A 12,533-nucleotide genomic window follows, 5' to 3' on the forward strand; every position below is an offset into this window, starting at 1 on the left:
GCTAAACCATGAGAAATTGCAAATATTCATGCAATTTTTCCTATAAAAACAATAATTTCATATGATCCCACCCAGGGGTCTGTTGATAAATATTTAACAGCCACCTCTCTAGAATAAAGGCCCTGATTTGTAGCTTTTGCTGATTTCCATGTTGTAAATAGTTCCACCATAGCCAGTTTCAACAGGTCAACACAGTGTCACTGAACACAGTGTTAGAGAGATGTACACACTCTCTCCAGCTCCAACACCACTTGTTCCACCCACTACTCTGATCTAAGGATGACAGCGCTTTGGCAATTTTCTCCACCTTTTTCCAAAATAGGCTTTTGTCTGAATAATCCAGTTTCCTACTTTCTTGGATTAGAAGGAATATACTTTTGACATTTTAATATATCAAGACACTGAAATTCATTCACAAGAAAGACTAGATGAGATTGGTACCTTGTTTCATTCATTCAACACTTTTTTCACACCTCCTTGGTGCCAGATATTGTTCTGGGCATTGTGGACAGCAAGGAACAAGACAAAGGAGCTTCAGATCACATAAAGCTTATAATCTATTTGGGGACACAATAAAAAATTAAAAACACATAATTTCAAGGACTGACAAATGCTATAAAGGTGATGGGGGCTATTTTAAACTGAGTGGTTAAGAAATTAGGTAATATTTAAGCTGAAACCTTAAAGATAAGGAGCCAATCTTGCAAAGACCTGGGGGAACGAAAACAACTTGTGTAAATCCCTAATGCAAGAACAAGCATGGTGTGTTTGAGAAACTGAACAGCTAATGTGGCTAGGAGTGGTGTGCAAAGGTGAGATATTCCTAGAGGTTGTCAGGGCCACATCATACAAAGGTGTGAGTTTGTATCTTCTGTGTGAGTATAATTTGTATTTTATTCTGAGTGGATTGAGAAGAATAGTTGATGAATGTGTTTAATGAATGCATTTTTTTTAATCCTCACCTGAAAATATGTTTACTGATTTTAGAAGGAGGGAGAGGAGGAGGGAGGAAGGGGAGAGAGAAAGGGGGGGAGGAGGGAGGGAGGGAAGGAGGCAGGGAGGAAGGGAGGGAAGGAGGCAGGGAGGAAGGGAGGAAGGGGGAGGGAGAGAGAGAGAAACATCCATAGGCTGCAGTTCCCTCCAGTATGCACCCGACTGGGGATCAAACCACAACCTAGGTACAAGCCCTGACAGGGAATAGAACCCGAAACCTTTTGGTATACAAGACGCTCCAACCAACTGAGCCACTGGGCCAGGGATGAATGCATACTTTAATGCATTATTTTAATGACCCCTTATGAGACTTAGGTCATGGTCTATTAACTGAATTCATTTTCTCAATATGATCATTTGGTTGCTTTGCAATCTAACTAGAACATTATGAAGTTAAAGCAATATAGTATGGTAGGCCTCAAACTACGGATACAGCTGAAATAAACTTAGTGGTAGGACTGCACATCAGCTCAGAAGTAAGGATCTTATTAATCAAAGATGGGTATTTCAAATGTGAAATGCTAATATGAATTCAGTTAGGTCAAATTCTAATGAAGATGACCTAATTAGCCTATAAAATAGATTAATTCAAAATCATGGGTAAACATTTGTAGTGTGTCATCCAAAATGACTCCACATGGTGTAAATAACTTTTAAAAAATTAATAGTCATGTTTTAATATGAAAATTTTATAATTTTAATTTTATACTTTAATGTGAAAGAAAATATAATATTAAGTCTGATTTATAAATATTACTGCTTAGGAGTTAAAATAAAACAGCAAGCATATGCAACTTTAAATTATATTTGCATACCAAAAACTGTAAAGGTATATATAAACACATATATGTCCTCACCTCTTAACGGCCATGAAAATTAAGCCCACATTATGGCCATATGAAAGTCCATAAGACAAGTCAACCAAGACATAAATTACTGCATATTTCACAAAAATAGGGAAATGTTTAAACTGGTTCATGGAGAATAATTTATGCTTACACATAAACAATTATCTATTCATTCAGGAACTTCTACTAAGCCACCTGTTTCAACAATTTATTTAAAGGATTTTTTTTTTAATCAACCAACAGGAAATGAAAGGAAAAAACGTTTAAAAAAATCTTGTCTCAGCAAAATGAAACACTGAAAGTTTACATATCATTAATTTCCCTTGCACTCTCATTTCCCACCTAAAAATCAGTTAAATTGCTGTTTTTAAAAAGCACTTAAATACATTCAAGCATTTTTCACATAAAAGCACAAATATTTATATGCATATAAGATTACTCTCCATAGAGTTGTGTACATTAATGTAGCTAGCTGCTGGCTTACCACAGAAATACAATAAATGCCACCCATTTTTTAGGGGGCAGTACAGAGAGGACAAGGCATACTAATGAATTTTTGTACACTGAACATTCCTCCTTAAAAACGATGAGACTTCTCTTTGAGCTTTCAACCAAAAATTAGAAATGCTAGAATATAGTCAAGTAAATTACTTACTCAGTAACAGTAACTGCTTTTCTTTAACAAAAGTTTAGCCACAGAAAAGCAACTAAGTTCTGGCTCCCAATCTCACTGGAGCCCATATCCCTGATAAAAGAAAGGTATAAAATAGTCCAACTTCAAGTGTCTAAGTCCATATAAATCAGCAACTTTCAGAATTCAAGAAACATAGCCTAAAAGAAATACAGGGCAAGCCAAAAATAGGTTTTTTTCTGAAATGTCATCACTCTACTTACAAATCAGGCTTTCTTTTTCTTTATTCCATTTACCTTACTCACCTGTCTTTGTTCCTTTCCTACCTCCTTCGACCCTTACCATTTTCCTGTGTATTTTCACTTTCCATACACAAAAACTAAGTTGAAACATACGTTATCCTCTTGTATCTAAATTTGATTTTACTTAATTCTTATGGGACTGCATGGTTTTAGGTAAAGTATTTTTAATTACAGAAGCACACACATAAGCTGGTACCAAAGACATGAATAACGAGATAAGCAGTCACTCACCCAGCAGATGTGAGCGCCCACCATGTGCCAGCCACTCATGAATACCAGGGAGTCTGCAGTGAATAAAACAAAGTTCTTACCCTGAGGACATGAACACAAGACTGTGTTTGGCAGGTTCGAGAAACTTCAAGGAGACCTATATGCCTGGCACAGAGAAAGCCAAGGAGGACTCTGTAGGGCATGTAGCGAGCGAAGCAGTAAAGACAGATGGCAGAGGGCCTGTACACACTGTTGTATCCTGGCTTTTACTCTAAATGACATACAGAAAGCCACTGAAGGGTTTTGAACATAAAAATAAAATAATCAATTCAAAAGGATCGTCCTGGTTGCTGTGAGAAGAGGAAAGGGCGAAGCAGCAGGGAAACTAGAAAAGAGACTACTAAAATAACACAGGCAAGGGAAGAGGGCTGCTCAGAGAGGGCGGCAGCACTTAAAGATAGCAAGTTGTGGTTACATTTATCCTCAAGGTAGATTTTAAGGTAGATAAAGGACATACTTTCATGCTACATTATTTTGAGTTAGATATGCAGTATGAGAAAGAAGAGTCAAGAATGTCTAGGAGGCTTCAGCCAGACAAAGTGTAAGATGCAGCTGACATTTAATAAGATGAGGAAGACGGGAAAAGGAACAATCATTGGGATGGGGGAGGGAGGAAGGAGGATGAGTTCAGTTTGAGAGGTTAAATTTGGGGTGTCTAATTGGAAATGTTGACTAGGCAGTTGGGTATACAAGTCTGAAGGTAGGAAAGAGATCCAGACTAAAAATAACATTTTCAGTTTGAAATATATGATAATTCCAGCTAGAAAATAGACAGATGAGTTCACAAGAGACTACATATAAATAGGGAAGACTAGAGAAGAGCTAAGCATGAAGCTCTGGGACACGGCCTTGTGTTTTAGGAGTTGGAGCAACGAAAAGGAACCAGCAAAAGAAACTGAAAATAAGCAATAGTGTCTCAGAAGCAAAGGGAAGAAAGTTTTCAAGGAAGATAAATTATCAACCCTGTCAAATGCTGCTGCTGCTACTTCCAGTGAGATTAGGATTGAGAACAGAATAGGGAATTTATCACCAAGGAGGTCACTAGTAATCTCAACAAGAGCAATTATAGAACAGAAAAAAACTGACTGTAGGGGATCCAGAGAGATTGGGAGTACTGGTGACTCCCAATAACTCTTGGAGAGCGGCAGCTGAAAATGTGGTGTTGGGGAGAGGTTTTTGCTGTCGTTTTCTAAGATGGGCAGTATTTCAGCATATCTATATGCAGATAGGAGAAACGGGAAACACTGATGCTTCAGTGCACTGGCAGGCAGGCGAATGGGATGGAGACTGAAGCAATGCAAAGTCCTTGACAGGAGAAAGGGTAAAAGCAGAGGTAACAGTCACAGCACAATAGGAAATGCAGAGTATGGGCGCAGATGCGAGGAGACATGCAAAGTTTTTCTTCTGATTGCTTTCATTTTAATACACAGGAAACAAGGTCATCAACTGAAAACGAAGAGGAGAAAAGAGGTGCTAGAGGCTTGAGGAGGTATAAAGCAATCATTCAGGGGAGTGGGGGAGTGGCTGTGGGCAGCAGGAAGGGCTCACCTGAGGTCAGTGTCATGAATTTAAAAGAGGAACAGGTCAGCATGGGTGTTTTTAACTCAAGACAAACTCAACTACCAGGTTCAGGCCAGACTACATGGTGTACTGGAGTTTGCCAGGTGAGTACAACGAAAGGAAAAGTGCTACCAGGGAACTGAGGGTGTATAAATGGGAGAAATCTTTTTTTTTCTTTTTTTAAATATATCTTTATTGATTTCAGAGAGAGGAAAGGAGAGGGAGAGAGAGAGATAGAAATATCAATGATGAGTCATTGATGGAGCCCACAACCCGGGCATGTGCCCTGACCGGAAATCGAACCCCGATCGCCTGGATCCTAGGTCAACGCTCAACCGCTGAGCCACGCCTGGCCAGGCTAAATGGGAGAAATCTTAATAGTTGACCATGGGACAGTAAAAAGGTGGTAGCAGCAATGGATTGTAAATCCCAGGCACGGAAGTACTGTTCAGTGGGGTACTTGACAAAATGAGCTGGAAAACTGGATGATGAAGACCAGGTGAAATGCTTGAAACTGCATCGTATGAAATAACCTTAAAGTACAGGCAGGTCTTGTTAAAATGCTATACAACCACAAGACTAAAGCAAAACTTCCTGAGCAAAGTGAGTCTGCAGAGTAGGGAGAGTGGAAGGCTAAGGGACTGGAGCACAAGAATGACATCCCAGGAGGCTCCCAGACACAGCGCCCTCAAGAAAACCATTTCCAGCACTCCTGGAGAGAGTCAGCTCTGAACAACCTGACCAACTAGAGGCACCAATGACAGACCATGACAGCATGAGCCCATGAAAACCATACTTTTTTCCCCAACCTCCTTTCCCCATGAGCTGGACCCTGGACAGGTGAGGATGGCATACTGAAGAGGAGCTGGCAAAGTAAAAAGAGAAGCGTACTAGGACTCTTCCTCCAAAGCAGGCTTCCAGGTCTGAATCCGTTCTGAACTAGAGAAAAAAAGTTCTAAATTGTGTAAGAGTTTGAACACTGATTATTATACTGAACTGTACATTCTAATGACTAAAATAAGACTATTATTGACAAGTGAGCAGAACACTTTTTATTACCTAAAAGTAAGTAGAAAAGCTATCAAATCTTTCTAAGAGCAAGAGAGGCAAGGAAAGACTTATTCTACAGGGAAGGTTCCAAGGTACGATGAGAGAAAGTCATTTTCTGTTTAAACTTGTATCAAGTCCCATCCACTGAACATACCAGTTCCACAGATATCCATGGGTTCCCACTACATATCAGGTGCAAAATATATACAATGCCGAATATATGAAAATTTAATTTTTGCTTTATTAAACAAAAATTGAAAATAGATTAAGTCAAATGAAACAAAAGGATTTTGTTTTAGAAGGTGCTTACAAAAATTCAATCATAAAGATTTAATAAGAAACCTTAGCATGAATTTCTAAGTGAGTAAGCTACAAAATGGAAATATCAGTGCTCATCATTTAGTCATATTCAAAGACACCTAAATTTAACATGGAGTTATCTAATGCTTTCTAGGAAAAAGAGGGAGTTTGTTTTACCATAATCCATTTTGACCAAAATACACTTACAAGTATTTCAGAATGTCAGGATAAAGACAATTTATTACCAAGTCTTTGGCTTTCAGTTCAGAAACTCCCTTTGGATGCGGCCCCCGAGCAGTTTCAGCTAAATCCTTCTGTTCATTATTTGCTAGTTTTATAGAAAGGTTCAAGTATACTTAAGCTTTGAACTGAGGAAGCAGGATACATAAAGTTAATTATTAATAAGCTAAATTCCAAGTTTTTCCAGGTAGAATGAAGACAAATCAGAATAAATGTCCTCACCTCACTAGTATAAGTATTAAGGAAAAGCACGTTTCACTCAGTTGCTCTCAAGAATGCACAGGGAACCCATAATGCCCCCCTCGGAAACAGATCTGACATTCAATAAAATGTTGAAATATTTCTTTCATGAGAACTGAGATTAAGAACACTGTAACAGATCAAAATCAATATGCATTTGTAATTCTGAGAAAAATCTTATAAAGCTTTAACAAAGTATCTCAGACTCATCCTAAAGCAGATGAGAAACTGAAACAAACACTTTCATGATAAAAACGACAAGTGGGACCTAAAAGTACAATAGCAGCCTATCCTGGAGAATAAATGTAAGAAATTAGTTATAAGGCACTTTGGAAATGTTGCATACCAATGTTAACTGATATTCTCTCACAATCTAAACAGGCAAATAGGGACACAGATGCAATGTGCCATGTCAGTGTCATTCTTAATCACTTTAATAATTACACCTGATTAAAGACACACTTTCTAGGTTATTCTAAAAGATCTTACCAAAACAAAAACAACAAACAAAACAAAACAAACCTCTCTCCCAAATACACACACACCCTGACGAAGAAAGAACCAACATTTCAAATATTCAAACAATTATAAAATAGAGGGATCCTGGAATTTATTTAGCCTCAACATATTATGAACTAATCCAAGGTAGGAATACTTTAAAGACACTTTTAGTGTTTTTTTAAGATACAAAAAATTAGTCATCATGGGTTCCAATTTCTTGGAAAAATTCTTTTAACATGTGCCAATGCTACTGTCAAGAATTCTGATGACGTTCTTATCCAAATGAAACATGCCAAGCATTTTTTATTCAACATATCACAGCTTCCTTACCTTGTTCTTCACCATCACTATGGTCATTTACTGTTAGACTTCTCATCAACACCAGACTATCGGGCATTTACTGTTGAAAATGTACATTTCAAGAAAAGCTATCACAACTCTCCACCACTAAAATGTGAGGGATTACTTCCCTTATTATTCTTCCTAGGAACCACCACGCAAAGCTAACAGCTGGTAAGTCTGAAGATCCGAACGTTCTATTTGAATGTACACATTGCCTTATAAACATTGTTAAGTCAAAAGCGTTCACTCTAAATTCAAAAGCTTTCTGTAAAAAAATTATTAATCTACATTATTTTATCATGATCAGGATTGACTTCGGAGCACATTAATTTGAACTTCTGAAGAGGCCAAATAAAATGAGTACTTTTTTTTTTACCATGTATGTTCATAATTAATAAATACAATACTACAGATCCCACCCTCTTTTTATCACACTTGTAATACTAGAGGGGACAATCCAAATACGGAGCCAGAGATTATTACTAAGTCCGTCCCTTTTCAGCACTACCAAGTCAATACTATACGAGTTGTACATGATGAATAGAAAATCCAAATAAAATTTCTGAAAAGGTGCTTTATTTAAAAACATTTCTGGCAGAAAAGAAATCCTCTGTTTCTCCTTGGAGACTTTTAAAAATAGAAAATGTTCCATAGCAAAGATTATTTACCGAAAACAGAACCAGAAGTGCATTACTCTATTAATAAATACACCGTACCAAAGCCATCTAACACGGGAGAGGGACAGAATAGAAACACTAGTTTGTTAACACTCTGCCACCTTTCATTTTAAATTGTCGAGATTTTATTAAACTGGCAATATGAAAATGTAACCCAATAATCTTAGCCCTGTCAAGTTACGTTTCAACAGGCCGTTACAGATCTACACTTCCTGCAGCTTCACCTGCTATCTTTCCCAACTTTAAGCAAGCAGGAGGGGTACAAGACAGTCCCCACCTGCAATGTCCATCAACGAGGAAAGCATTTCACACTCAAGTTTAAAAAAAAGAGTAATTGTGGGTTCTGTTTGGCCCTAGAAACTCAGCATCCAACACAGGTGTCAGTACATAATAGGTGCTTAACGAGAATCTGCTGAGTAAATGGAGAGGTTTAATTATATTAGTTTAATTATATTAGCAACACTGGTTTTCTTTTCCCTTGAGTTTAGACTTCTCCCTTGATCAAAAAGCAACTCGAGTTCATAACCACGGTCCCCTAAAAGCACACGAACTCTTTATTCATCATGAAATTGAAAGCTGGGTCTCAAAAGAAAAAACAATCCAAGCACCTCTCATCTTCTCCATTTCTTTTTAAAGAAAATCAGAAATACGGCTTATTTTTAGGAAACAGAAAATGCCTACCAACTTTTCTCAAGACAAAAGAATTCCACATTTCAAACATTTTCTACGTCCGTAATATTGGTAATAACTGATCACTCATCAACAGTATGTATATGTTGGGTTAAAAAACAAACAAACAAACAAACAAGCATGCAAACTACATGTTGTTGGCGAATGTTTTTTTCCCTGAGAGTCAAGAAAGTATATGCCTAAATTTTACTAAATGTGGGATCGGCTTTGTCTGATGTTTCAAGACTCATTCATTCATTTACATATTTTACTGAGCATCTACTACACGCCAGGCCCTTTAAAAACGCGAAAATTCTGTAAACTAACCGTCAGCACCAAATTCCCCCACAAAAGCTTCTCACGTAACAGAACAGCAGCTAAAGAGGAATCGCAACGTTGTTTCTTGCACACAAGAAGTCAGCCCACTCCAAGGGGCTCCTTTTCAGCTATGAATGCGGCATCAGCGAGCCGCTACCTACCACGCGCGTCACCAAAAAATCACAACTCAAGCAGCAAACGCTGGGTTCAACAACCTGTAAGAGTAGCACGGGCTCCTCGGGGGGTGGTCGGCGCGTCCTCTCCCGACCGAAGGAGCCGCGGCGAGACCCGCGGGCGGAACACGCCGCGCGCCTCAGGCAAGAGTCCCGGATGCGGGGCACCGGCCGCCCGGCCCTCCCCAGCCCTCACCTGGAGGACCCCGGCCCTCTCCGCCCGCCCCCTGCGCCCCCTCCCGACTTCCAGACCTGCGAAGTTGGGGGGAGGGGTCTCCATTTCCATTCACCTCCGCCGGCGGTGGGCTTCCTCAGCCGCCCGCCGGCCGTGAATTCTGAACAGAGCAAGTAACCCTTTCTCAGAGGGAATGGAAGAAAACCCAAAGGCAGGGGGACCTCACCCAGACCTGAAAATGGAGCCGCAGGCTCAGCCCACAGCCCGCAGCGCGCGGCGGGCAGGGCCGGGCCGCGCTCGCCCCGGAGCCCTCGGCGGCAGAAAATTGGGGCTTCGGGCCCCAACCCAACAGGCCGCGACCGCGCGGAGTGAGGGCCGGTGCGCGACAGGGGCCGGCGCTGCACTCACCGTCGTCTTTGTCTCGGCCGCCCGCTCCGGCCGCGGCCGCACTCAGCGCCGGCTCCGCGGCTCCTACCACCCCCACGCCCGCAGCTGCGCTCCCCGGCGCACTCGCCGCTTCCTGGCCCTCGCTCCCCGCCCAGGCTTCGGCGAAGGCAGGGCGGAGGGCGGGGCGAGGGGCGGGCGCGCTCCGAGGGCCCCGGGTGGGCCGCGCCGCCGGCCCCGCCCCCTGCCCGAGGCCCCGCCCCTCGCCCCTCCCGCGCCGGCCCTTCGCGTGGACTCGGCTTCGGCCCCTGCGACGCGCCGCACCCTCCAGCTGCGCCGACTGGGAATCCCCGGCCGAGGCGAGCGGAGGGCCGGGAGCCGGGACTGCGGCCCGCGCGGGAAGGGACGCGCGGGAAGATGGCGACGAGGGCTGGGGGGGAGCCCGGGGAGCCCCTCCCCACCCTCGGGGGCTGGGGCGGCTCGCGCGGAGGGGTGGTGCCTGTGCGCGGAGCGGACCCCTGGACTCCCCCGGGCGAGCGAGGCTGCTGCTGAGCCTTCACGCTAGCGTGCCGTCAGTGGGTGGCAGTTGAGAGATGCCCTTGATATCATCGGACCGCTGGGTTTTTTCCTTTTTTTTAAAAAAAAAAAAAAAAGTAAATCCCAGAGTCGTTGAATTCGTCATTCACCGGCTTAAGGTCGGGAGCATCCACCTGGCATTTGAAATGTGTGCTATTCGTTGTCTACTGGATTTCTGAGCCTCCTTTAATTGTACATCTTACATGTCCCCCAAATCAGAAGCACACGCGTGCCCCTACCTAGCAGCCAACACTTGACTGAAACGCCTGCAAGGTTTCAAGCCTGCAGTACTTGGAATACAGTAACGTACAACTTCCCCATCTCGATTGACTGTGTTCGTGCAACGTTGGCTTTTCTTTCCCCTAAGCCCAGAGCTCTCCCTCGCACAAAACGCAACTCAGGGCCGTACCACAGTCCTGCGTAGTTGCTCGGGCCAAAAGCTGTGCGGTCATCCCTGGCTCCTCTCATTCGCTCATCTTCTCCAGCCTGTTAAGCAAACCTGTTGTTGGTTACAACTTCAAAATAAGTAGGAATCAGACCCCTTCTCACCTGCATTACTCGCGTCTTCTCTGGCCTTCACTAGCCTGCGAAATGGTCTCCCTGCCTACCATTAACTCATTGGTGTCAAAACAAAGAGAATATACCCTCTCACAAGAAGCCGGCTCCTGTCTCATCTAGTCAAAATCCTCCAGTGGCTCCCTAGTTCATTCCTTCTTAGAGGCAGGGTCTTTACAGAGTCCCTACAAAGCCCTTGGATTTGCCTTTCCCTATAACCTCTCTGACTCCAGCTCCAACCTCTCATTGTTGCTGGAATACTCCACGCAGACTACTACTCAGGGCCTTTGCCAGAGCCGTTCCCTCTGTGGGGAACATTCTTCCCCCATGTCCACCTTCACCACTTTGAGAGCCTTGCCACCTTAACAATGATGCTTAGCCTGACCACACTATCTAAAATTGCAGCAGTCCAAAAACCAACTCTCAATCCTTGCTTTTTCATTCCTTCCCATGACTCTTCCAACCTTGCAACAATCTTTTATTTTGTATGTTTATCTTTTGGTGTCTGTCTTCCCCAATTAAAAAAAAGGGTTTTTTTTTTAAGTTATGTTCAACTCATGTATCCCAAGTGCCTACAGTAAATGAAAAAAAAATTTAAGTCCCTTGAGATAATAAAAAGTTCAAAGAAACAAAAAAATGGCCAGTTTTTTATTTTAAACTTCCTCTTGGTCCCAATTTCTATCAGTTTACCTAAAGAGCCTTATCTACATCATAACATAAGCATTTGATTTTCTAGTTGTCCTGAGTATGGTGATAACTTGATGCAATGCAATTTTTCTAAACAATGATATCCTGGTATTCTATTTCACTAAGTGAGATTAATGTGATAAACTACAGGAAATCTTCTGGTGTGAAACTCAAAGGTATATTAATTCTACAAATTTCCTAGGGCAGCCCAGCCGGGCGTGGCTCAGCACTTGAGCGACGACCTAGGATCCAGGCGATCGGGGTTCAATTCCCGGTCAGGGCACATGCCCGGGTTGCGGGCTGCAGTCTATCAATGACTCTCTCATCATTGATGTTTCTATCTCTCTCTCTCCCTCTCCTTTCCTCTCTCTGAAATCAATAAAGATATATTTAAAAAAAAAAATTTCCTAGGACAAATAAAACTAAATTCTGAACATGATATATGTGTTTGTAATCCTTCCTTTGAATTACAAATGTAGTCATCTTGTGACTACAATTCCTATCATTTATTCATAAAGATTAATATTCATTAAGTAAACATTTATTTTCAGATTTTTCATATTTTGTTTATAACATATTATATGTGATTGAATACCTTAATAATATCTAATTTCAGTTGCTATTCATACACCCCTCCTGTAGGAAAAAAAAAAAAAAAGTCAGTTGAGAAGACAATTTCATTTAATGGTAGGATACCTTCTATATAAAAGTCTATATGTATAATTATTTTCTCAGTATTATATTTATAGCATAGTCTCTTTATATATTTAACTTACCCTTTATGATTTAAAACAATTTAAGACTACAGATTATCTCTTACAATTTTGATTATTTTTTATAAAATTAAGTAGACTGCCTTTGTTTAAAAAAACCATTGACAATGTGTTTCATCAATGTCAAAATATGAATTACAATAATGTCAATAATTTTTTAGAGTCAATATTATTTGTCTGTACTATCCTTAAAGTTGTTACCAAATAAAATCTTATTACAAAAGGACAGGGTAGAAAATAGACACTGTTCACAAAATATACATTGAAAA

General features: G+C 41.3%; 1 protein-coding gene across 6 annotated transcripts in view; it reads right to left on the minus strand.

Annotated features, from left to right (window-relative positions):
- The window catches only part of CDC42SE2 (CDC42 small effector 2), a 93,698-nt gene extending 83,859 nt beyond the window's left edge, over positions 1–9,839 (minus strand). For 2 of the 6 annotated variants that reach the window (XM_081135089.1, XM_081135092.1), the window contains exon 1: positions 9,698–9,828. The gene's annotated coding sequence lies outside the window, so the exon portion shown is untranslated. Of the gene's footprint in view, positions 1–441; positions 558–9,697 lie in introns of those variants that run through there. The other 4 variants (XM_081135091.1, XM_081135090.1, XM_081135087.1 and 1 more) reach the window with 4 other exon arrangements.
- Positions 9,840–12,533: the final 2,694 nt, after the last annotated feature.

This window comes from Miniopterus schreibersii (genome assembly GCF_964146895.1).
Source record: "Miniopterus schreibersii genome assembly, chromosome: 4".
Classification (NCBI taxonomy): Eukaryota; Metazoa; Chordata; class Mammalia; order Chiroptera; family Miniopteridae; genus Miniopterus; species Miniopterus schreibersii.